The 27157-nt window shown below is 49.7% G+C and overlaps 1 protein-coding gene and 1 non-coding gene across 3 annotated transcripts in view; one reads left to right on the forward strand and one right to left on the reverse strand.

The window, feature by feature from the left end:
* The window catches only part of SLC22A23 (solute carrier family 22 member 23), a 171308-nt gene that overhangs the window by 87040 nt on the left and 57111 nt on the right, over positions 1 to 27157 (reverse strand). The window lies entirely within an intron of this gene.
* On the forward strand, positions 12407 to 12511 carry LOC131834980 (U6 spliceosomal RNA). Its single transcript, XR_009355064.1, has one exon. It is a non-coding gene; the product is annotated as a U6 spliceosomal RNA (small nuclear RNA).

Consider the following 27157-nt stretch of genomic DNA (forward strand, 5'->3'; position numbering starts at 1 on the left):
CCAGCCGAGGCAGCCTGATCCCTGTGCCTAAAGGAGGTGGCTGGCCTCCTCTCCCTAAGAGAGTCTACCAGGGGCCCCTGACTGCTACTTCCAGGGCCTGTCGTGCAGCCCACCACGCATAACGTCTGATGAGGTCAGAAACAGACTCTCCACATACAGCTGAGGACAGGAAGTGTCTTTTTTTTTTTTTTTTGGCTGTGTTCCAATAAAACTTTATTTACAAAAACAGATGGAGGGCCATAGTTTGCTAATCTCTGCTCCAGAGGCAGCAGTGGAAGGGGTCATCTTTAAAGGACAATTGCAGGAAACAGGGTATAGTGTGTGGGTGATGTAGAGATGGGGACCGGATTCAGTGGTTACAAATTGAGGCCAGAATGCCACATTCTTTTCCAGTTTGGAAGGAGTTGTTCAATGACTATTTATTTAGGTTCACATTGTTATGAAGAGTAAGAGTGACAGTTGGGCCAGATCAGGAGAAGCTTCACTTCTATGGTTCTTCTAAGATGGGACAATGAGACCTACAATTTTCGCGGCTTGAAATCTAACAGTTTGACCTCAGTTGTTTTTTTTTTCCTAAGGACCCTTTTCCCTTGTTTAAAAAAAAAAGTGTGACACACTTAAGCAGTGGCATTTTTCCTGCAACTTGGGTTTCTATTGTTTCAAAGCAAACAAAAAAAAACATAAGCAGTCGCCTCTTCTGTAGGCCAATTTTTTCTTTCTGTGCAGAGCAGCAGGGGAGACGCTCAGACAGCCCCATAACATCAGGGTAGATGGCCAGCAGGGGTCTGTGGAGCTCTGTCCCAGGGACCAGGCCACCAGCCAAACAGGATGTATAAGACAAGCCTGCCTGGGACCCCACAGTCTTCCACCTCAGGGAACAGTGATGTCCCCGGGGGCACAGGCTGGGGAGGGGCTGGGAGGGAAGATGGTGAGGGAGAAGGGGGAGGTAGGAACATGGCTCAGGGACTCGGTTTCCTGCTCACTGCCCGGCTGTCCAGGGCTCACCTGGATGAAACAGGCTGCTGGCTGCCTGCAGTGAGCCCCGGGCCCAGCATGGAGGGTTTGCCTGCTCTCTCCCAGAAGAACGGCACTCTGAAATGAAAACCTAGCACTTGGCCTGGCCCCTCCTTGTTCTAACCACAGTCACATCCTGGGGAGAAAAACATTGGCTGTTCCAGGGGCAGTGGCGGGAGGAGCCCATCTCAGCCTCTGCTCAGGCTCCACCTCAGCAATGACCTCCCTGCCCCCTGCCCCTCATATCCTGGCACACTCAGGGGCACTGGCATGACATTTCCGAGAGCACACAGGAACATGGGACAGAGCCAGCGGCCGCCTGACCCCGTGAGTCATTAGCCCCCGCCGACGCACAGAGGGCACGCTTCAACTTTAGGCCAAAGATTGGAGTCTGGTCTAAGCGGTGGCCCAGATGGGCGCCAACTTTACCCGGCCTGCCCTGCGGCCCAGGAAGCACAGACCATGGCATGGCCTGACACCCATGGCCCGACATCCACACTGATGTCCGGCTCTCCTGGGGCACTTCCATCAGTCCCTCTGGGAGGGAACAAAGGTAAGGCATATACAGAGAAGAACAGCCCACCAGCCACTCTGCACACAAAGCTGCAATATTATCCCACTTGAAGATGAGTGCCAAGTGTTTGGACAAGGCCACTTGCACAGAGCTTTCTAGTTCCGAAAAGCCTTTCCGCACATGCAGGCACATCGGATCCCATGTCACGGGGTAACGTGGAGCAGGCACAATACTCAGTTTGCATTTTAAGATGTGGAGGATCAGCCCTTTGCAGCAAGCCGGCCTAGAGTACAAAGCTGAGGAAGGCCTGACTTTGGGACCGGAAGCCACGTTCTCAGACGCCTAGGTTAAGATCCTTTCATGCTCAATTCCCTTCTTTAAACAAAAAACACACAATAGTCAGGACCGGGGCTGGTCAAGCACCAGGGGATGGGGTCATGCCTGTCCCACATGCCCTGCTCACAATGGGTGAAGACATGCCTGGGTCTGGGGTTTAGAAAGGTCACTCTGGCTGTGGAGTAGACAGCAGATCGGAGGGAGGGCAAAGCTGTTCTGAGTCCCTGGGAGCCAAGGAGAAATGAAAGGAACGACAGAATAAGGTGCAGAGGTCTCCGCTGCATCACAAAGGCGGTGCAGCACGGTCCCCCGTCCTGTTTTCTGGGTCGGGGAGACACGGGAGGAGACCGCACACACCGATCTTGGCACAAAGCTCGGAGAAAGGACAGGACTTCCTGAAACACTGGCTTCGAGGTCTGTCCTATCAGTCACCAAGTGTTTGCGGCGCCCCCACCGTGTGCCCATCCCTGTTCGGGTTCTGCAGACGCAGCGGTGAACGAGGCTGGCAGGAGCTCCGGCCCCTGGAGAGTACACATTCCCTGTTTGATGGCTTTTCTGGCACAGAATTCAGCACTAAAGAACACAGATCAAACCTACAACCATAGAAGCTGTCCGTGACGGATTTTCCGGAATATGTCCATTAGAAAAACTTCTTTTCTGTTACCGTAAGACAAGTGTCGAGCTGAGGTCCACGGAACTCATTCAGACCTGCTCCCCGAGCAGAACGCCCACCCTAGGTATCAGTCTTAGAGTACTAAACCACAGAGCTGACCCCCAGCAGGAGCCACTGTGGCCCTCAGAGCAACGGTAGGCACAGCTGGCTTAATTAAGCCAGTGGCCTCTGCATCTCACCCCGTCCTCTCCTTCAAAATAAAACCTCACTGAGATTTGTCAATGTTGCAGCCACCGCCTCCCATATTTCCTCTAGAAGGAAAGGGCAGGGGACGCGCTCAGGTCTTAGGCAGCGAGCACACGAGCAGGATCCTTATGACACACAAACGCGGGCCCAGGAGCTCCTGATAAGACATCGCGGTCAGCAGACCTTCAGAGAAAGTGTACGTGCAGCTCGAGGGAAATGCTCCTTTCCATGGGGCTTCCTGCTTTCCTGGGCTTCTTGGAGGTCACAGCTGCTCTAGTCTCCGAGGCTTCAGAAAGTCAAAGCACATTTCTTAGGCCGTCTGGAAATCAAACTTTCGAGGCAGGAGGAGGGTCCTGGCAGGTGCAGTCAGGTGGCTCTTCAAAGCCTTGTCCTTCTGTCGTCACTGAAAGTGTCAACTTCTCTGCGCCCTCACCGCAGGCATGAGCGAGCTGGGCCTGATGGCACCTGCAAGGGCCTTCCTTTCGCAGGCCCAGGCCCAGGCCTCAGCAGCCCCTGTGGCTAGCTCTGTGGTCATCTCACTCCCACGCACACCATGCTGCTCACCCCATGGCCACTCCAGCCAGCACTGAGTGCCACCCGGGTCATGGAGAGCGAGAGGACGAGCCAGGCATTCGCAACGTGGCTTAACAACCATCCCGAGAGGAAAACATCAGTACTCATCATGTGGAAAGCCCATCACTGGGTTCCAGTGAGCGCAAGGAGACTGGCGATGGGGAGTAGGGGTGGGACGTCATGACCACAAGCATCTTGGAAATACGCTTCCCGCCCTGGTCCTTCACACCCTGCTTCTCACGTGATCCCAGCATCTGGGACTCAAGTCAGGCTCCCCGTTTCCTGGCCTTCGTGCTCAACCAGAGCTGTGTGGTTTTCGTCCTGGGATCCACAGATGTGTTTTAGGGATAGCCATGAATATTCTGTACTTTTATGTGAAACGTGGTGGGCGCGTGCGTGCGAGCATGTGAGTGTGTGTGTGTGTGTGTGTGTGTATATGCCTGTCAGATACACACTTTCCCAGGGGAAGGCCCGTAGTTTTCATCAAATTCTCAAAGGGGTCTCTGACCCAAAAAAGATTCAGAAGACTCCAAAGCTCTGCTTTAAAAGGAGCTTTCGTTTCTGTCAAATTGGCCAAATTTCAACCTAAAGTGGGTCAGAGCGACTAAAAGCCAAAAAAAGTCAAAGATGGGCCCTTCAATCCGTAAGATTTCAGGGAAATGAAAACAAACCCCCGGAGGCTATAAATGATGCAAAAGGATTCCAAGGGAAGGAAGGAATCACGGGCCCTGGGGGGAGGGGCACAAGGAGAGGAACCTGGAAAGGAGCCAGGAGCGGGGAAAGGGAAGAAGAGGAAGTTCTGCGCAGGGCTGGGCAGCAATTCCCCGTCAGAGATGGATGCCGTTCATTAGGTGGGCTCCCCAGCAGCTCGCTGATGTCACACATCAGTTCCTATTTTTACTTAAACGTACTGAAAAAAAAAAATGTGTATACAGTGCAGATGTCCTGGCATCCCCTCTGGGACCAACCTGCTGACACGTCAGAACTGCTCAGAGTGATGAGCTAATTAAAATTCTATGGTCTTTCCCAGAGATGGCTCTATTTTTAACCTAATTCTGACTGTCACTTCAAGTGTGAGGTTTACTTTTTTTTTTTTTTAAGAAAATACTTTTTTTCCCTTCTTAATATTCCCATGAAAAATTGAGCTTAGCTGATCACTCCCCCAGCCTCCTTCAAGCATTTCTTCACAAGACACAGAGGGACACTCCAGGAGGAAGGGGACTAATGAAAGCAGGTGAATCCTGTGTCCCACCCCGCAGGGTCTCTTATTAAAAACACAAGGACAAAAAAAAATTACGACAAGCAAGGACTGTAGTCATCAACTTCCTATCATTTTCTTCCAACCCTATATTCGAGGCAAGCCCCACCTCTCAAATGCTTTCCAAAAGTTCATGTGCAACTTGCTTATTAGAAATAATGGTGGGGGCGCCTGGGTGGCTCAGTGGGTTAAGCCTCTGCCTTCGGTTCTCTGGGTTCTGGGATAGAGCCCCGCATCAGGCTCTCTGCTCAGCAGGCAGCCTGCTTCCCCTCCCCCCTCTCTGCATGCCTACTTGTAATCTCTCTCTCTGTGTTGAATAAATAAATAAAATCTTAAAAAAAAAAAAAAAAAAAAGAAAGAATGGTGTAAACATTTGTTTGGGTTCTCAATTCAAAGTCTTTTCTTTAAAGGCCCTGGCCTAGTCCACACGAGCATTTTAACACAAAGACAGCTGAAATGCTTCAGCCTTTAGATGTGTATGTGATGAAACAATACTGCTTCAATATCTGAAGTGATTTTCAATGTATCTTAAGCATAACATTTTCCTGTGAAAATTTCCCTATCATATAGGTATACTTCCATACTCAAGAGAAAAAATAAAAATAAAAACTCAGTACACTGTAACCACAATTAATATTGCTGTGCATCACACTTTTCTTTCAGGAAAAAGAGGTAAATTATACAAAATCAGATGCAATTTCACGAGGATGACTGCTAGAGGACAGATTACAGATTTCCCTTAAAAAGCCAAAAGTGTGCTGAACCTCACTTTACAGAATACATGCTTCTACAAACAAACAAATAGCTTGGTTGGGGAATTTTTTCTCTTCTAAACCTATTTTTCCATTGATTTTCTGCCTAAAACTGAAGGTGGTTAGCTACATTTGGAATGCATAAAGTCTTTTTAAATTAGGTTTGGGGGTGAGGGGAGAAATAACTTGAGGGAAAATAAAACAATTATAAATGCCTAAAGCAAGTCTTGAAGAATCTCGAATTGGTCCTTGAAGAACTTCAAGTTTTCCCAGGGGGCTAGGAGGGGAGGATTCCTCCCACAAACTTCCATGGGCAGGTGGCTCTCGCTGTTGGTTCTGACTTTGTAGGAAGCTTTCTCCACACAGGTGTCAAGAATGGCGCTCTCTCCCAAGACGCCTGGGCTCCAGAGAAAACCGGTGTCCAGGTGGTTGAGGAGGGAGGGCTGTAACTGGCGGAGCTAACCGGGCATCAGCCAGCTGTTCCAGATGTTGCAGCTGCAGCCGTAGGAAGCTCCTGGGATGCCCCCATGTGACCTAGCTTCTGCAGCCAGAGGTAGCAGAGCTTCTCACTCACCTTAGCACCCATCACCTGACTGTGGGCCCATGGACCCGATGGCTGGCTCAAACTCCAAGTTGAGCAAGTCCCCACAGTGACCTTGAGTGTGCCGATGCTTGCCTTCCTTGTAAACATTTAATGAGGAGGCAACATCGATCCTGGTTTAGTTCCAATCATTTGATTGATCTCTTGAAACCAACAAGGCCTTCAAAGCCAGAACATAGCGGATTCACTTCTCCAAACACCTGCTGAAGGGTCTTCTGACCTTTGGAATCCCGGGGTCTGCACTTGGCCCTGAGGCAGCTGTACCATAGGCCTTCCGAGGGTGGACAAGCAGCTAGCTGATACGTGTTTAGTTTTCTGAAAACATCTCTTACCCAAGACTCTTTCATCCACCCAGCTGCTCCTGGAATGTGGCCTCCTTCTTAGGAAATCACTTTATTTTATTTATTCTCTAAAAGATACTACAAAGCGAATATGAGCATTTGAAAAGGTGCCTTGGAGAGTCTCTATAACTGGTTTTCCTCTCCTTGAGCTTATGGACATTTTATTTTGATGTTTATCTGATGCCATGGTAACCGGCACGACTTGAGGTTTACGTCTTAGACTGAGGACCGATTACAGAAAGTCAATTTAGCAAGCACTTACTGAGCGCTTACCAAGTATGGAAGATAAAACGATGAGCACAGAACTCTCTTTCCTCTAAAGGACACACATCAGAGTGCAAAGAGATACACCGGGAGTCGACACATTTTCCCTTCAAAAGCCAAATGGCAAATATTTCAGGCATTGTGTGCCCATTTGGTTTCTGAAGCACCCCCCGATACCACGGTGGTGCAAAGGCTGCCACAGGCTGTAAATGGATGAGCAGGGCTGTGTTCCAATAAAACTTTATTGAACAGACATTGAAACTTCCATTTCTCATAATTTCCATGAGTCACAAAATATTACTCTTCTTCTGCTGTTTGGTAACTGCTAAAAAATGTAAAAACCAGTCAGAGCTCACAGATCATATTATAAAGGCAACTGGCCAAAGCTGGATGATGGCCCATAGCTTGCAGGCTCTGGATCTGCACTGGCTAGCTGGGTGGGGGGGGGAGGGTGTGAGGAGGGGGTGAGAAGGGAAGTTGCCCAGACTTCCTGAGCCTCACTTTGCTCAACTGCCAAGTGTAAGAATCTTTGTCTTGTGAGTTTGAAAAATTAGACACCTAAACAAACAAACAAACAAACAGACAAAACAATAGCTGATCTCCTTCCTGGAGGGGCATCCTGATTGAACATGACAATGACATCGATAAGGACAAGGATAACAAACAGTGCTGAACATTTGTTTCCTGCGAGGCGTTGTGTTAAGTGCTACCAACTTCTACAGTATTTCATCTCATCTACGGTGCTATTGATTCTACGATGTGCCATTCCTGAACATATCACCGAGAAAGAAAAAGCTGCTGGTTAACCTCTGACATGGCACTGAGTATAAGATGTGCTCTGATCTCACAAATGCTAGAGTGTGTATATGTGGAGGGGGTGCACTTAAGAACCGACAGAAACGACATCTCTCTGAAGCCCAGAGCTATCCTGTGGCATCTCTGTTAAGCCACAGCTATCCTGCGGCAAGGTACTGCCTAGGACCTAGGTGGGGACTATGATCATCCCTTCTGTACAGAGGAGGAAACAGAAACAGTTTCAGCCTCTACAGGAAAAGCTAAGGGTGTCAATGCTTTTTAACACAGGCAGGTTAACCGGGTCCAGAGTGAGGGCCTGAACACCGGAAGAAGGCTGGAAATAGCTGGCACTTAAAGTATGCAATCCAGGTCGAGCAGTCTGGCACAAAGGAACTTCCTCCTCGGAAGAGAACGTGACAACAATCTAGTCAGTCACATCCCTTTGGTATTTCCAAGGTGGGTGGTAAGGCAGCAAGAGGTAACGGGAAATAGGAATTCTAAAATGCAGAATAAAAATGGCGAGGCACACTAACATCTAAGCTTGCATAATTCCTCTTAAAAGCTGTCTTGGGAATTCTGTCCAGGTCATGGACAGAGCTGGGCAGAGGAGAAAGACAGGGAGAAGTTTCTTATCCTTGAGCTACAGTTTCTTGTGTGAAGGGAATGTTTGGGGTGGAGTCCGCAGGCCAGAGGCCAGCCTGCAGCTCTGCCACCCAGGTCTCTCTGACTCCTCTGGGTTTCCCATCCTGGCTGCATGGGGGTGTTGGGGCAGGGACGGCTCAGGATGTGCTCTGGACGCCCAGCTCTGCCGTGCACGGCAGCTGCTGGGAGCTGGAAACGCAGCGCAGGGCGTTGGATGGAAGTTTGTGGGCGCAGAAATTACGGAACAATTTAGCCAAAATTCTCTTTCAAATTCTGAATGGTTTTTCCCTCAAAAGTTTAACTTCAAATCTCCTTCTCCCCATTATTATTTAATCACCAAATATTAATGAAGTGCTTAAAATATGCTCAAGGGGATGAGACTTCTCTCTTTCCTATGAAGTTCTAATTAGTCAAAAGCTTGCCCAACATGTGGCTTTGGTCTAAGCTGTTGTGCACGAAGGACTCAACACAGACCTGAGACCGCTCTCGTTAGAGAGGTCTCCTCGCCCGGCTGGCCCCTGGCTGGCATCTGGGAACTTGGACTTCAGAAGTCCTACCGTTCCCGAAGGCACAAGCACGGCTCACCATGGCTGCACAGTTTTGTACAGACAATGTGGTTTATGCTGAGCACCTGCTTTTCTTTGGAGAGTCTGGAATTTGGGACATGCTCAGCAGAGGGTGCCCGTGTGACCAGCCTCCAGGAAAAAGCTTGGGTGCTGGGTCACTAATGAGCTTCCCTGGTAGACAGCATTTATCACGTGTCGTCACGATTCACTGCCAGAGCGATGAAGCGCGTCCTGCGTGACCCCACCGGCAGGGGCCTCTGGAAAGCTTGAGCCCGGTTTCCTCCGGACTTCGCCTCATACGTTTTTTCCCTTTGCTGATTTTGCTCTGTACCCTTTAGCTGTAATAAATCACAGCCAAACTAGATGCTGGGATGCTGAGTCCTCTAAGTCCTAGTGACTCCCCCATCCATCCTGGGGACTCCTGACAAAACCATCCTTAGCCAATTCACTCGGCAACAGTGCTGGGCCACTATTGAGGCCAGAGAGGGAGGCCCCTCGCCCTACCAATCCTGAAGCACGAGCGCTTGGGGAACCAGGGATCCGATGACCTACTGTCCCATTCTGTGTTGACCAAGCAGCCATCCCACGCTCAGTGAGATGCTGACCTTGTGATTTATGTCCTTGAAATCTGCAGTCAAGCGCAAGAGAGGATGATGGGGAGGACTATGAGGATGAGGACGATGGCAGGTGGGGTGACAGGAGCTAACTCTTCCCTGGTGCTTGCTGCATGGGAGCCACTCCTGAGCACTCATGTAATCCTGAGTCAACTCATGTAATTCCGATAGCAACCCTGGGGGGGGGGAGGGGCGCTCTTCCTACTTCCGTCCTTACTGATGAGGATACCTAGCTCATCAAGGGGAAGTACTGCCCCAGGTCACAGAACTAGTTAATGGCAATATACCCTCTGGCTTCAGTATCTGAGTTCTAAACTAGCATAAACAGGCTCAATTGTATCCACATCTTTAACTACCATAATATTTGTTACATACCCGCCCAGCATTAAAATTGTTTGTTTTTTTTTTAAATGAGTGTGTGTGTGTGTGTTTGAAGATTTTATTTATTTATTTGTCAGAGAGAGAGAGAGGCAGAGAGAGCACAGGCAGGGGGACCAACAAGCAGAGGGAGAAGCAGAATCCCTGCTGAGCAGGGAGCCGAAGTGGGTCTCCATCCCAGGACCCTGGGATCATGACCTGAGCTGAAGGTAGACACTTAATGGACTGAACCACCCAGGCATCCCGCATTAAAATTATTTGTACGCATGTTTTAATGCCTGTGCTAGACTCTAAGCTGCATGACCAGGCTTCTGCCCAGCGCCCTTCTGGTCTCTGCCATGGCACCATACTTGGCCTCTGGTAAGCACTCAGATGCACACAGATGGCAGAGAACAACCATTCCGGAGAGGGACGGCAGCACAGTCCAGTGTGGCAAGGACAGGTCTCGGGAGGACTGAGGGAGATCTCAAAGGTAAATTCTGAAGAGTCAGAAGGGAAAAGAGGCGATCCGCACGGCGGTAACAGTATGAGCAGAGGTGGACCCAGTAGTGAGCACCGCGGGGTGAGGACAGCGAGAGATGACTGGCTGGAGGGAGGGGTGTGCCTTGCTAAAATGGAGTGAAATCCAATGATGATGACCCTGAAAAGTTAGAGTTTCAAACTGATGGGCAGCCGGTGAGCCAGAGGGTGACAGGTTCAAAGGGGAACAGAAGGGACAGATGGCTTGCTGGGCTGGAGCCCCGGAACACAGTGGGGAGGCTTCTAGATGATGTGATGCCTCCCAGGTCAAGGTGTGGCCAGAGCCTGAGACTGAAGGGGGGGTCAGGTCTGCTGGGAAGACACACAGGGTCCCGGACAGGGCAGCCCACGGGGGGCCCCGACCATCTCAGACATTCCTTCCCCCTCGGACCCTTCAGGATTCCAGCAGATTCAGGCTGGAACAAGGAGGGGAGCTGTGGGTTGAAGAGCCATTCTGAAGAGAGAATGGATGGCATCTGGTCACTAATTACAGCAGCAAGGGCGTCAAAGGTGGGCACGGGGGACCGAGGGAGTCATGGCGATACAGACAGGAATACGGAAGTCGGGGCAGGAAATACAGACATTTTCTATTTCACTCAAAAAATATGTTTTAATACAAACAGTCTTAAGAGCTGTAAGAAGTGAGACTTCAAGGGGCAATGAGCTACAAGGAAAAGAAAAAGGCAGAAAAAATTTAAAAGCAAGCCCAAGAGGAAATGATTTAGTTGATAGTTGCTTTATCCCCCCCATTCGTCCTTTAACATTTCCAGTACGCGCGGCTTCCAGACAAACCAGCCCCTGTCAAAATATTGCTTACAACCACTGTGGTTGGGTCTGATTAATTCTTCTGATTCTGTCTGAGCACATTCTGTGTTTGGAAACAGAGGATCAGCTACTGACCCTCAGGAAGCTAATTGCTTTCCCACATTTCCTGCCCGGGGACGCAGCCCACTAAGCCATTCGCCACGACGGTGGCGGGGAGCTTTACTGCTGGGGAGCACGGGGGGCCAGCGGGCCAGGGCCTGGGCTCCCAGGATGGCAGAGAGAGGGCTCCGGGGAGGGTGGCTCAGTCCTACCACGCAACCTCTTTTCAGCATGTCATTCACTGCTCCGTGTACGGTCTGTCTCTCCCGGGAGGGTACCTAGAGCCTCGGATGTGTGTACCTGTGCTGCATATACAAAGCCGGTGTTAAATATGACAGGATTCAGCAACGTTGCTAAACGGCCCCCTTCCAGTTAGTTTTCTTACCTTGAACACATATATTAGGTCACTACTGGCAAAGACCGATTTCCGGTTTAATGGGGCAGAAAGAAGGGATCCAGACAGAAATGTCTATCAACTGTCTCGAGCCTGACTAAAATATTCCCCTTAGAGGAAAGCACATGCCTCTTCTGTGGACTTGAATTTGCCTTTAAAGTAGCTGGTAAAGTAGGAAGTTTCAAAGTGGGGATAAATTCATTTGGTGCTGTGTGTATTTCAATTCCGTTTCCAGCAAGCATGAGGAAGTCTTTTCTATATTTCGTCTTTGAATACTTTAGAGCCAGATTATTTCCCTGCAAAAACACTGCATTTGGGGTAATAACGCTTCTGCAGATTTCATTAAACAATTGTGCCAGGAAGAGCAGAGCAGTAACACCACAGCTGGCTTCGGAATACAAACGTTTACTGTGCCCTCTTTTCAGAGTGGCACCCACTAGTGAGAAGCCAGACCAAGGACTGGTCACCCAGCCTCCTCCTCTTCCCTCATCCTTTCACAGTCTGATCTGAGCAATTCATGTCACCATCACTGTGCCCTGGCCAAGTAAGGCCAGCACCAAATCATGGTGCAAAGTGACACCCCCCTCCCCCAGGTTCCTCCTCTTAAGCTGACCTTCCGGAGCCATGTTTGAGCCCTGAGCAGCCCTGCCACCTTCCACTGTCCCCATACTGATTCTCTGCAGCTGGCATCTGGTGCTGTCACCAAGCTCTTCTTCCACTCAAGAATGTGCCATCTCATCCCTGCCATGAAATAGCTCCAGTCTGCCTTCCTGCAGGACGGCCTGCTCAGCTCTCAACGCTCAAGTCTTTCCCTGCCCCTACGTTTCCATGACTTAGCCACCCTGCATGGACCTTGAATTCATGCATCGTATCACAAATATGTTAGTGTCAGTCACATACAGTTCAGTGTACTTAGCCGCAGTTCACTGTACACACACTGTGCTGGGTCCATTGGACAAAACCCAGCGGGACGCACACTGACCCTGCAGGCTGGCTGGAGACGGAAATGATGCTGATCATACAAAAGACAAATCAAGCAGGGCAGGGGCTCAGAGAGTGAGGGGCCCTCATGCCTGCTTGGAGGCAGGGAACTGGGGGATCTATACAGAAAAAGGGCCTTTTGTGCTCACCTGGGCAGTACGTGTACTGAAACTGGGCGGCACAGAGCAGATCAGTGTGGCCCCTGCACAAGATGACAGGCAAAGTCACGAAGCACTCCATGTTTTAAAAAAGGAGGAAAAGGGGTGCCTGGGTGTCTCAGTTGGTCAGGTGACTGCCTTCGGCTCAGGTCATGATCCCAGGGTCCCAGGATTGGGCCCCACATCAGGTTCCCTGCTCCTCGGGGAGCCTGCTTCTCCCTCTCCCCCTGCCTGCTGCTCCCCCTGCCTGTGTTCTCTCTATCTCTCTTGTCAAATAAATAAAATCCTTAAAAAAAAAAAGGAGAAAAGAAAGGCCTCTGACTTGCCTCAATGAGAAGCAGATAGCATTTTGAAATGCAAATGGCAGATGGAAGGAAAAGGCATTTCGGGTAGAAGTAAGGGTACAGATGAAGGTGCAGGGAAGAAGGTGCAGGAAGAGGGAGTCCAAAGGCAGGCGAGCCCTGGGGAAGGGGTGAAAGAGCCCTCCCACTACTACGACAGCACCTGCTCCAGGGAGGCCTCCATCCTTCTGGTTGGGGCACTTGCCCCGCAGTGCACCAACTGTGCCGAGACTGCACCAGATGCCTCTTCCTCTCTCTGGTCCATCAGCAGCATGAGGATGGGCAGCTACCCACCCTCCCCTGGCTTTAGGGTGGGTCACACCTAGGGCAGCCACACTGTAACAGAGAAGTCAGGCTGTTCCTGCAACTGCAGGTTGCGACAAACTCAGCTAACCTGCAGAATCAGAATGAACATGCTGTGTTCTAGAAAGACCCATTGGGGCCCCGAGTCCTACTGGCGAAGGAAGAGGCTAGGGCAGGGGAAGAGTCAGGAGACAACTGAGATAGGCAGGACCTCCTGTAAGTGGGGCAGTGGCTCTGGGAAGGAGGTGCGGATGCCTTACACCTGGGGTCCTCTCTCTTGCAGAGAACGCTTGCTCTGGGAGCACCTCAAGGTCCTCCCATGGCCTGCCAGCCCCTCCGACAGCAGGAGATACACCGTCTGCCTGGCTGAGGACATTGCTGGTCAGCAGCTCCCGGGAATGCTTCTACACATTCACACATGTCAGCGCCGGTTGACATCTCCATGGGATCGGTTTAGCTGGAAAGCATCAGTGATGGCACACACTAACTCCTGCATGTTTTCAACTCTCTTTAACACTCGGTACTGCTGCTGCTCCAGACAGCCCTTCCAGCCAGGCCTGCACTCTGGAGGGGGTGCGCTGGGAGGGGGTGTGCCGGTCAACATGGCCGACGGGTCACTGTGGTCATTGGATGTGCACAGGGAGAACGTGGCCAGTTCTTCCAGGAATTAAAGGCCAACCGGATATGAACCCCGCAGCTGTGTGTCAGCACTCTGTCCTGCAAAACTTGAGGGGTGCTGAAACAAAACTTTTTATAGACGTCCATTACTGGCATTACTCCTCATGCAAGAGGCCGCATGAGAAGACATCAGTTCTCCTTCCTGTACATATTCCCTGACAGCTCCGACCTCCCTTCACTCTCTGAGGGCCATGAGACTGTTACTCAGAGGTCTCTGTTCTGACTCGGGTGTAGACACCCTCTTTCTGACCATAGGTCCATCTCTTAACCTCTTGTCCCAGCAGGTTTTAACAGGAAGGACGAGCTGGGCTGCAGTCTGGGCCCGAAGCTGCAGCTCCAGCAAAGCCCATCTTTATAGGCCGGGCTGGCCTGGGCCCCCCTGCCAGCCTGCCCCTGTCTGCGCTGTTTTCTCCATGATGTAAGTCCGATTCCCTTAATGAGCTCCCTGGAGATGCTCTCCCATACCTGGTCGGCCTCCGAGAGAAGTTCTGCTCTCTCATGCTGCGTGTAGACTGGGACAGAAATTTACATCTTTCTCTTCTACCAAAGGGCCTTAAGTATCTTCTCCCTCAGAGACGCTCTTTCTTCTCGGCAAATGTCTTAGAATCTACTAGATTGGAAGCCCTCTGAGGGAAAGGCCCACTTTTTAATGAGAATCTATACACCTTAAACATCAATAAATGCTCCCTGGGAAAGCTCAGGGTAACCTGCAGAATCAGGTTAGCTTCTCATTTTCAAGGATGAAAATTGTCTCTCTTGCTATGGGACACTGTCAGTGAACCCAAGGACCCCAAGCAGCGAACTCAAGGTATCGCACTTGCCAGGCGCAGGGGTGGGAGAGGAGAGGGCGGATAGCAGTCCTACTTGGTTCTGGAAATTTTAGCTTCTGTGAAAGAGAAAGGCAAACATACCTCATGGGGACTGGAATGCTGCCATGTTTCCTTTCCCTCAATATTAAATTTCTCCCACTAATTCTACCCCTGTTCCGTATCACCTTGAACACAAGTTGAAAGCCTAAACCTCTGGAGGACGTGCTTAAGTCAGAAACTTATGCAATTCCCACTTGAAGTCATGCAGCTGGGTGGGCTCAGATTACTAACGACTGCTCCAGCGTCCCTCGCGGTTCCCAGCAGAAGCGTTCCAAAGGGTTCCTGCAGTTTTGTTCATTAGGAATGACGGATAAGGTGCAGACACTTCACCAGAGTTTGGGATCTTAGAACAAGATCAGTTTAAATCTTTGGGGGAGGGGGGCAAGGGAGAGGGAGAGAGAATGCCTGTGTGTGAGCAAGAGAAAGAGAAGACTATCAAAAACATGATGACGGATAAGGGGAGAGAAGGTGAGAGATACAGAAATCCTAAGTGTTCAAGACACAGTGGACAGAAAACAGGTTCTGGGCTGGAACAGTGCTTGACAGGTGACCAATATGGTAACTGTTCAGGGCCAACAGGGTGAATGGTTTGCCCAAACTTGACATGTTGAGCAGGTTTTAGAAATATTTAGGTGGATGTTGCCATTGAACAGAGATCATTTTGGGCAAACAGGAGTGATCCTGTTGAACACAGCACCTGCACTAGCTACCTCCCCTGTAAGGGCTACATCAGCCATGGGCAGAAGGTCTTCCTCTGGACCCCAGGAACAAGGAATTGACAGGAAGGATATCAAGGGAGTAACTTGTATCTACCGGTTAACAGTATTTCTATACATCTGCGTCCCCTAACAAGGGTCTGCCAATGAAACAAACATTTCTTGACAGTATCAGAAAATCAGCCATTTTGGTATAAGACTTTGTAAAAAGTCTTACGGAACTGGACCCCAATTTTGGAACTTATTTCTTCTCTACAAAACTCTACACACCCAAGGTCAACGCTAATATTCTCTCACACTAGCCCTAACTCACATCAAGTAATTAAAAAAAAAAAATTGTACAGATGAGCTGTTTGTAAGGACAGAAAAGGGCTACAGGCTTGTGTGTTAGGCATGAGCTATGTCCTGGGGCAGTTCCAATCAGTTCGCCACAATTTCAGAGCCTTACGACACTCTAAGTGTATTTCTTGCTCATACTGTGTGCCCACTGAGGGTTGGCGGGGGCTCTGCTCATCACTGCCACTTGGGGTGCGGGTTCAGAGAGCAGACGCCATCTTGAATGTTGCTGGTTGATGTGTTACAGGCCTCGAAGCTGTCTCCTTGGTAATTAAATGCTCCAGACCGGAAGGGACATGTCCATTCCGCTCACAGCTCCTTGGCCAGAACTAGACACATGGGCCTGCCCCATCTCCAGGGAAATCCTGACAAAAGGCACCAATGACATCCACAGTTTGTTATGCACGGCTCATTCTTTTAAAATGTTTCAAATACACGTCATATGGGAAGACACTGATACGATTTCCCGGCTGCTCTGTGTCCTTAGAGAAATGGCTGACATCTTGAGACCACTTTCTATGTTAATTACGGGAGAAAGAAATGGGGCTGACCAAGTCACCTCAGTGTGAGGGGTTTCAGGAACATTCCCCAATAACAGTGTAACTGCCACACTTAGAGCCTCAGGACCTAACCACGAGAAGCAGGGATCTGGTGAAGACACTGTACAGCGATCCTGGTTCCACCACTTACCAACCAAGCAGCCCTGGTTAAGTGACCCGCCTTCTCCGCTTTACTCACCATCTGTGACTAGGGACAGTGACAGTACCTTCCCCCAGGTCACTGTAAGAGTGCAAGGAGGAGCAAGGAGCTAAAACAGTGCCGGGCAGTGCCTGGCGAGCACTGGCTTCTATCAATCCTCTTTTCCTTCTCCTCATCATCCAGACTTCCCTCAGCCAAATTTCTTTCAAACTAATTTGCTACTGCAATGAGCAAATTGCATTCCACAATAATCTTGTGAAGCAGGTGTAACTATCCCTGCTTAAGTCATGAGAGGACCAGGACGGACTCAGGTTTCAAATCTATCTGTCCGAGGCTGCCTTCTTTCCCTGCAATGCTCTGCTGGTGTGCTCCCCTATCGTGAATGCACGGGGGTCCACGCTATTGTAAGGAAAATGACCCAGTCCATTTGTTCCCCACTTGTACTCAGAGCTCTCCAAAGAAGCTGTTCTGCTCAACCCGACGAGTAGAAGTCAGCATTTTTCCTCCATCGGGCTATATGCGCTGAGCTTGGCAGAGCTAAGACCCCAACTCTCAGTTCTCTGTTGTAGGGTCTGCCAGGAACCAGGGAAGAAAGGGTTGGGATGGAAGATGGCAAGGTGGCGATCCAAACTCTGTCCCAGCCTGCAACTGAAATATTACGGTAGTATTTTCCCCATGCCTTCAGTCTGTATGTTATATACATACATCGTTTATATGTTATATACACGCATGACAACCTTGAAGATGAAAGTTGTTACTTTTCCACCTTGACCTTGACCATATCATTTTCCCTTGGGGCCTGATAAGGTGTTTGTCCTTGTCCATACTAGGCTGGCAGGGTCTGCCTGGAAGGCCCACAGTGATCAAGCAGCAGTACTGGTCAACAGGTCATTAGACGGTCTGGACCGTAGGGATGTGTCAGTTCTGCTCACAGCTCATTGGTCAGAACTAGACACAGAACCAGGGAGGTTCCGTAGAGCAGAGGTTGGCACCCTATAGGTTCTGGGCCAAATTTGACCCAATGCTTATTTTTGTAAACAAAGTGTTACTGGACCGCCCATCTGTTTATGTATCATTTGTGGCTGCTTTCACACTCCACAGCTGAGTACTTACATGAGAAACCATATGGCCCCCAAAGCCGAAAATAGTTACTGTCTGGCCTGGTACAGAAAAAGTTTGCGGAGCCCTGGTCCTGAGTGCTGCCATAAGGGAGGGTCCAGGGAGCAAAGGCCTCTGCCAAGCAAGAAGGGGGTTGTCCTGGGGTGTCTGGGTGGCTCAGTCGGTTAAGCGTCTGACTTTTGGTTTCAGCTCAGGTCATGATCTCGGGGTCGTGAGATTGAGCCCCGCATCGAGGCTCCTTCAGTCAGGAGTCTGCTTAAGGTTCTCTCTCTTCCCTCCCTTGTCCCCTCCCCCAGTGCATGCTTGCACACCCTTCCCCCAATGTGCACATGTGCACACACTCGCTCCCTCTCTCTAATAAATACATACATAAAATCTTCAAAAAAAAAAACCACAACAAAGAATGGGGTTGTGTTGATTACCATCCACAGGCAAACCCTTAGACCGAAGGGCATAGGGCTTGCTTCACAAATATTTTCTTATGTGCCAGATACTAGGTTACAACAGTGAACAAGATAAATTGAATCTTTGTCCTTTGGGAATTTAAAACTGTGTGTTGGGATAAAGATGGGGCCTAAGGGAAGGAGAAGGCACAGAAATATGTAAAAAGGCAATGACAGGCCAAATCATGGTGGCATAGTCACACAGCAGTGAAACCCAGGAGCTGTAGCTGTGAAGGTCAACACAGATGCATCTCAGGAGTCACGGGGGTGGAAAAAAGCACAGGAAAACACGTGCTATATGATTTGATTTACCAAAAGCCCCAAGCCAGGCAAAATGAAACGCTGTATTATTTATGGATCCCAAAAGACGAGGCAAATTAGATAAAGAAAAGCAGGGTGAAGAGAATAGCACAGCCAGGCTCACGGTCAGTGAGAAGGTAGCAGGGAGACAGGATGGCTGTGGAGGGGCTGTGCAGGGCACTTCAGAAGTCACGACCACATATTTCTCTTCTAGAACTGGCTGGTGAGTACACAAAGGTACACAGTGTCAGAATCTTTTCTAGCCGACCTGTATTTCATTAGCCCTTTTATGTCTACTTGATACTGAATCCAAATGAATTTTATAAGTAGAAACAATGCCACGAGCGCTACGATGCGGTAAGAAAGACCCCAGAGGGTGCTGCGGGCGCACAGTGGAGGGTCCGCTAACTCGGATGCTGGGGCCAAGAGAGAATCCCTATGGAAAACGGCACATATCTCGTGAGGACTGGAGCAAATTTCACCCTGAGAAGAAGGCAGGAAAGAACGCTCCAGCAAAGAGCCCGTGTGAGGGTACAGAGATGCAAAAGACTGCAGTTTTCAAGGAACTGAAACCAGCAAGCAAAGTGCTGCATTGAGAAAGCAGGGCTGGCGAGGGTCCCCTGGGGCCACACTCATGAGGCACAGTGAGAAATGTGTACTTCATTCCAAAAGCAACTGGAGCCTTTGAAGGATTTCAGCCAGGGAATGCAGACACATGATCAGAGTTGTCTTGGTGTGCTAACATTGGTTTACTCGGCTAGCCTCACGTCCCCTCTGGTTGCTGTGGGGCTGAGAACACGGCCAGTTCCTGTATGTGTGTAGCAACGGCCAACACCCCTACTGCTTCAACAAGTGAACAAAGACAAGAGGGTGTCAAGCCAAAGTCAGCAGGCCCGTCATTAATACGACAGATGCTTACTGACCATAGACCACGAGAGGCAGAAACACGAAAGTTTTGTGTAGCTCAATTTTTTGTATGTTGAAATGAGTACCAGTGACTAGTACAGATAAACGTGAGTGCCCTAGCTGACGATGGTAGAGACGCTCCGTGGTGTCTTTGCAAAGCGAAGCACATGATCCTTCTCTAAAATAAAGAATCTCCTACCATATGTCAATGTTATAATAATAGATTCTAATCTATCATTCTCATTTTTTTTTCAAGATTTTCTTTATTTATTTGAGAGAGAGAGAGAGAGAGACGGGGAGAGCAAGCACAAGCAAGGGGAATGGCAGGCAGGGGAGAAGCAGACTCCCGGAGGAGCAAGGAGCCCAATGTGGGGGTCGACTGCAGGACCCCAGGATCATAACCTGAGCCAAAGGCAGTATCTAAAAATACCTAATTCTAAAAAATTTAAAAAAAAAGATAAAAAATAAAAATGTTTAATTCTTTAAAAGTATAGGTAAGTAAAGACTAAAACTGCTGTGAGTACTAGACTAAAACTGCTGTGAGTGCTTTTAAATCACAGCAATGGGAAAAATCAGTTAAAAACCACACTTCTAGGATGCCTGGGTGGCTCAGTTGGTTAGGTGACTGCCTTTGGCTCAGGTCATGATCTCAGAGTCCTGGGATTGAGTTCCGTGTCCGGCTCCCTGCTCAGCAGGGAGTCTGCTTCTCCCTCTGACCCTCTGCCCTCCTGTGCTCACTCTCTCTCATTTTCTCTCTAATAAATAAATAAAATCTTAAAACACACAAATACACACAAACACACACACACACACTTCTCTAGAGCCAAGAATAAACATGGATATACATGAGGCTACCAAGAAAACAAAAAGTTAAGACTAGAAGACAGGTCTTCTGGTTTTGTCATCACACCCCCTAGTTCAAACTTGGACCTTAATTACTCAGTTATGACCATGCTTTGTCACCTCCTGTTACTTCTGTTGGAAACAATGTCAGTGTCATCTTTTACTTATTAATGCCTACAGCAAGATAGGCCAGATCTCCAAAGATCTTCTCCAAAGGGCATAGTGATGTTAAGAGTTCTCAGTGACCCAGCAACTCTATTTCAGAGCATGGATCTAAAAGCAGTGAAAGCAAAGCCTCAACCCCATGCTCAGACAGCCAAAGTTCAGAGCAACGGTACTCACAACAGCCCCAAACTAGCAGAAATCCCAGCGTCCAGCCCCAGAGAAACGGTTACACAAAATGTGGTGTGGGCATACCACAGAGCATTCATTATTCAGCCTTAACAAGGAACTTCAGACACAGTCTACATCATGGCCAAACCTTGAAAACCAAGTGAAGAAAGCCAGTCACAAAAGGACAAATGCTGAATGATTCCACTGACATGAGGAACCTGGAGGAGTCAGACTCATGGAGACAGAAAGTACAAGGGTGCGTGCCAGGGTCTGGGGGAGGCGGCGGGGGAGTTAGTGCTTAACGGGTATAGGATATCAGTTTGGCAAGATGAAGAAGTCCCCAGAAGGATGGTGGAGACTTCGTACAGGCGGGTGAGTGACTTAAGGTCAGTGAGCTGTATGCTTAAATATGGCTATATTGGTAAATTCTAGGTTGTATATATTTTATCACAGTAAAACAAAAAGTTCCAAAACATGGCTGACTTAACTGAGCCCCACACAGCTGAATTTATTACAGACTAGACTTGCCCCGCATTGTTGGATTCAATTGTCTTGGTTCCCTTAAAAGTCTGTGGGTTCTTTGGGGAAGTCCCCCAAGTTCATAGCAAGTGCTTGGCCAGGTCAGGGCACCCCGTCCGTCTAGTTGCGGTGGCCCACACGGGAGCCCACACGGGAGCCCACACGAGCACCCGCTACCAGCCTGTATGGAAAACTTTAGAAACCCCTTTCCTCAGGGCAAAACATGCCCTGGCAAAACACCAGGACAGAGAGCTGCCTTAGAGGTGGGGGATGCTGTGAGGGCAAATCTGGTCACCTCATTTTTTTCAGTCCATCTTCTCTAAACAGCATCCACAGAATGATCCATTAGGCTGCCAAAACACTACAGCAAGTGACCCCGCCCTGAGGTCAAGTAGCACGGGGTCAAATTAAACGCTTCGCACCCTAACTGACCCAGTGAGCACACTCCCCCGAAACATCGGTCCCTGCTGGACTCGGAGAAGAGACAGCAATACTATGTTTTTAGAAGTACCTTTCCTAGGGGCGCCTGGGTGCCTCGGTCAGTTAAGTGTCTGTCTTTGGCTCAGGTCCTGGTCTCAGCGTCCTGGGGTGAGTTTCACGTTGGGAATCTATGCTTAGTGGGGAGTCTGCTTCTCCTGCTCCAACTCTCCCCCTGCTCGTGCCCTCTCTCTCTCTCACTTGAATGAATTAAAAAACAATCTTAAAAAGAAAAAAACCAAAACCCCAAAACCTTTCCTAGGTCTTTACTTCCTTGGCAAGATGGATTTTTAAATGACTCAGCTCAACATTAGCTAGAAACATGACATCGGCATCACCAAGGCTGAGTGACCCCCCTTAGGTTCAGAAAGGGGGGGAAGAGGAGGGGAGGGGAGAGAGGCAGGCAGGAAGGGCTGCTGGGGGGTTGGGAGACGGCCTTAGCAGGCACTGCGGGAGGCAGATAGGCCTCTCAGCTGAAGAGAGAGAAGGAAAAAGAAACACCCACTTGTTTCACGGACACCGTCAACAGAGCCAACATCTATGAACTCTGAAGTGCCACTTGTAACACATTTCTCCCTATTCCTCCTCCAAAAGTTGGCTTCTCTGAAAAGTCGGGGGAGGGGCTCAGAACAAAGCAGACACGGGAGATTCAGGGTCCTTCTGAGAGGAGGCGGGCCAGGGGTTCAGAGGGCCCTTGTTCCTCAGCTCCCACTGGCTACGCCAAGCGTGGTTGGATACAACCCCAGAGCCTGAGTGGGCTTTGAAGGCCAGTCCTTTTGTTTTGTTTCTCAGATGAAGCAGGGGCGTCAGCAGGACCCAGCAACCCCACTTGTGGGTATGTGCCCCAAAGAACTGGAAGCAGTGTTTGCTGCTGCGGGCACTGCGGCGGGATTCCTGACACCCAGGAGGTGGAAACAGCCCCAAGACACTGTCACAGACAAATGGGCAAACAAACCGTAGTCTGTACCTGTAAGGGAGTACTATTCAGGCATAAAGAGGAAAGTCGGACACAGGCTACGACACGGGTGAGCCCAGAGGACATTATGCCGAGTGAAATAAGCCAGTCACAAAAGGACACACGCTGGATAAGTCTACTTTTGGAGGTCTCTGGCGTCACCAAATTCACTGAGACACAAAACAGAAGGGCGGGGGCCAGGGGCTGGGGCAAGGGCAGAGGGCAACGGCGCATCCGTGTTTACCGGCGAATTTCAGCTGGAAATGGATGGTGCTGATAGTTGCCCGACCACGCGAATAGACTGAACACAGCTGAGCTTCACACTCAGACATGGTTGAGACAATTTTATGCATTTTTTTACCAGAATTGAAAATTTTTTTAAGTATATGCAAAGAATTGGAGTGTGAACGGAGAAATAAGCTACTGAATTCGGAGTGGACATCAGGGAAGGCCCCTCTGAGGAGGGAGGAAGGGTGGAGGGCAGAGGTCTCTGGAGTCTTTCATTTCCGACGCTCTCTGACCACCCCACATCTTTACCTTTTCAGGCTGTTTTCTGGACACCTCCTCCTCCCCGCCACCCTTGTGCAGGTCTGAACTCAGCAGGGGAAGGAGCTAAGACATCTCACAGACATGAGAACCTCTGAAGTTCCCCATATGGGCCAGCCGTAAGGAGAAAGGGTGCACTGAGGTCCCGGCCAGCCCCTGGAGACCCACCCGAGGGAGGCAGAACTGCCTGGCCAGAACAAGTTTCAAAGATTTGCCCCACTGCTGCCCATTCTTGCTAGTGCTGCCAACTTGAGGTCGCTTATCTCCAAAAGGTAATACTTGGCCAGGAAAAGGGTGAGCTAATGTATGAAAGGGACATCATAATTCTCTGTTTCAGAAACAGGCCCAGTGGGATGAGAGGGACAGACTTCTCCTGGCATCGGTGTTCCCAGGCCAGTTGCCACCATCTGTCCGTGAGCTCATCTGGAACAGTCACCAGCTGAAAGCCACGGCCAGGCGTAAGGGAATGGGGCTCTCTTGACAACCTCTTGGCCTAAACTAAATCTCACATCCAGTGGACACTGAAGAAAGAAAGTCTGGAAGAAAAATGTACGACTGCCTGGGAAATTTACAGATGCTCGGCCACTTTAGGTAATTGGCTTCAAATCACAGAACACACGAGTCCGATGTTTAAAGATTCCCTTCTGTGAGAATGGAGAGAGACCTATGTACCTCCTGATTCCCTCTACCTACCTCACTGCCTCTTTCCTCCTGGCCCAAAGCCCAGTCAAGTCCTCATTCAAAACCGACATGTGCAGGCCCAGGACACCCTTCACGTCTGCAGCGACCTCAGTCCGCAGGCTCTCCATGAGCAAATGTCCTCAGAGCCCAGAGTAAACCTCCTCCTCTCAGGGGGCCAGACTGATGGGGTCTACTTCATGCTCACATGCGGGTTTAAATATCCCCTAAGGAATGATCCAAGCTGAAGGCAGCCCCTATAGCTACCCAAGCTCCAATTCACCGTCCATCTGTGTTCTTTAAGAAAGTCTGGATTAAAAACTGGGGAGCTGGCCTGTACCCCCCATAGGACACTTGCTTGCTTTATTTTCACAACATTAGTTGCAGGTCCTACGGGCTTAAATAAAATGCTGGCTGTGGGTCAAACCATTGGCTGGACTGAGTTGGAGCCAAGGACTCTCACACAGATGCTGGAGTCCTGCCTAAAAGCCCCACATGCCAGTATGATTGATCCAATATGTACTGTTGAGATTGGTTCTGGTCTTTAAGCAAATCTGGTCAACTGCGTGCATGGAACAGAGAAGGACAGTACCTGACCCTTTATAATGATAAAGAGTTTCTCAGACTTACCAGAAACCCCTGACGAGACTGTTTCCATCTTTCAGAGATGCATCCCTTCTCCCTCAAAAGTGCTTACTGGCTTACTGGGTATCTACTGGGCAGGCACTGTGCGACACACAGAGGAGGCAAGATCAGCTCTGTCCCCTCACTCACGGAGCTAGAAGGAAGACAATGGCAACGACCCACGTGGAAATCAACTAAAAACGGCAGGGAAAGGGAAGATGAGGACCCTCTGTCATCATTCATTCTTGACCAGGCCCTAATTTTATGCTCATTGAAACATGATTTGCACACAGACATCCTCCCTGAGTCACTGAGACCTTATTCTGACTGCTACCAGTTCCCTCATAATAGTCGTGGGACATGGCTGAGCTCACTTTGAAGTCCAGCCAGCTCTTCTGGTGTCCTGTCCGAACCGATCTAGTTCAGGAGGACGTCATGAGAAATCTCGGCACATTACTTCTAGTATTGATAAGCAGCTAGATGATAACTTCAGCGGTCCCTTGCGCTCCCCTTTACCATGGGGACACTGAGCACATCTGGCTTCACGATTTTATAATCCTACACCCACGTCTCTTCTGTACTACTGCTGCCTAGATTTCCATCCTGTTTGGGGTATTCACTCACCCAACCGACCCGTATTTAGATGCCCTTTCTGGCCAGGTACAGAGGACACAGCAGAGAAAAGGAATGATAAGGTCCTACTTTTGTGTAGTCTGTTCTAGAGTGGGTGAATGGTATGCAGGGAAATGCAAATAAATAAACTTATTTTCAAGGAGTGGAAGATGTTTAAAACACGGCAGGTGATTCTAAAGGAAATTTTTTTTCCTAAAAGAATTTGCGTGTGCTGATCGGACAGGTGGTCTGAGAAAGGTGTGCAGAGGTCATGAGTGGAATCAGAGTGACAAGATGTGGCTGGGCCCACAGAGGTTGGGGATGGAACAGTTCTGGCAGAGGGAAAGGCTCGCACAAATGATCTTGGGAACAAGTGAGAGCTCAGCATAGAAAGAACCAGAAGGTCAGTTTGGCTGGAATACAGCATGAGATCTGTGGGGTCAGACCACCCAGAACCTTGGCGGCCCTGGTGAGGGGTCTACATCGCATGATAAAAGCTGTTGGAAGACAAGGCAAAGACCACCAGTCACCCCTGACCCCTGCTCCCCCCCCCCTTCCTGAAGGCAAATTTCTATACAAAATAGACAGCACTTCCCAGCTACACCTGCCATTGTAGGGTGGTGGGGGCCAGGTTACTGAGCTGTGGCCAGTGGGATGTTCAAAGTGGCACCTACTAGTGCTGGGAAGTGACCTTAATGGGAAGAAGTGCTCCCTCCCCTTCTGTGCCACCCCTCCGCTGGCTGGAGTATGAACAGGATGGCCGGGTTAGCAAACACCCTGGTGTCAGCAGACTGTCCCCGTCAGCCCTGGACTGATCACACTGATGGCAGAAATGGACTTCTACGTTGTTTAAATCCTCGTTGTTTTGGCTTTCAGTGTTTTACAGTGAGGCTCTTGCTAACTGACACAGAGTGAAGTAGGCAGTAGGAGGTCTGACTCATGTTGTAGAAATATGCCCCTGGTTGTAAGTGAAGAATGAGCTGTAGAGGTTCGGGCAGGAAGTGGGCAGACCGGGCAGGAAGTGACTGTGATTATCCAGGCAAGAAGTGAAAGGCTTTCCTCAGGAGGCTTCTGTGGAGGTGGAGAGAGATGCAGGGACTCAGAATACCATCTGGGGGAAGAGCTGAGGGGACAGGCTGTTCACGAGCGAGGGCAGAAGGGGTGACTGGAACACCTCTGCATGGGGGGCGGTTCTCCTCACAGAGATGGGAGAAGACCAGAGAGCAGGAGCTTGGAGCTTGTGGGAGGATGACGGTGCTGTGTTGGCCACAATGGAACTGAAATGCCTATGGACTAGCCACTAGGCAGCTGGACAGATGAGTTTAGAACTTGGCAGGGCAGTCAAAATTGATAATCTAAATCGTACGGAGATGACTCAATGCCATGTTTCTAGCAGATCCGCCAATACGGTGGATCACCAGCCACCTGGAGCTATTTAAATTTAACTAATTAAAAAGAACAAAAATTCCAGATTCAGCTCCTCAGTCAGGCTAGCCACATCTCCAGCGTGACTGGTGGTTAGAGCGCTGGCCAGTGCAGGCAGAGAACATGTCCGTCGTTACAGCAAGTTCTCTCAGAAAGCTCTGGTGCAAACCTCTTTAGAAATCGTTTAAGGGGCACCCAGGTGGCTCAGTCAGTTCAGCGACTGAATCTTGGTGTCACCTCAGGTCGTGAACTCAGTGTCACAAGACTGAGCCTCGAGTTGGGTTCCCTGCTTAGCTTGGGCTCTGCTTGGGAGTCTCTCCCTCTCTCTCCTTCTGCCCCTCCCCCTGCTCTCTCTATGTCTCTTCTTCCATCTCTCCATCCCTCCCTCCAAAATAAATAAATCTTTAAAAAAGGAAATGGTTGATTATGATCGACTCATCTTGTCTCATGGGATGACATGTGCGTGAGAACGGGACAGAAAAAAGCAGCCTGTGTTTTCCCATTTGGTTTCCTTTTTCCTTTTTAACAGAGACACGCAACAGCTTTGTTCCTCCTCGTTTGCCCAAATGCTTACGGTTCGGGTTTATAAACCTTTCCTCATAATTTCCCATATCTGAAGACACCACAGGGCTGCCTGCATACCTTTTCAGAAGGTTAGTTGTCCTCAGGTTGTCATTTGTTCTTTCATTCCAAGTTATGATCCCCTTTCAAAGGGCGGACGGAAGCGAAGACGATCCTGCACCCGCCCGAGGTGGCCTCGCCTGCGCCCTGGACGGCCCCCTCTCCCCGCTCTGCACAGACACCTGAGCGGCCGCGAGGGAGTGGAAAAGCCAACTGTGCAAACATTCGCTTCTACCGTCACAAGACCATAGGAAAAATGCCAAAAAGGAGAGCTTGGCAAAACAGCAAAAGAGCAATTATCCCCTGAAGAGAACATGAAATAAGACCCTCCAGTGACCCCACGAAGGACATGGAAAATCAGATCCAACCTCGAACAGCTCAGCGAACAGCA

The sequence above is a fragment of the Mustela lutreola genome, chromosome 6 (assembly GCF_030435805.1).
Source record: "Mustela lutreola isolate mMusLut2 chromosome 6, mMusLut2.pri, whole genome shotgun sequence".
Classification (NCBI taxonomy): Eukaryota; Metazoa; Chordata; class Mammalia; order Carnivora; family Mustelidae; genus Mustela; species Mustela lutreola.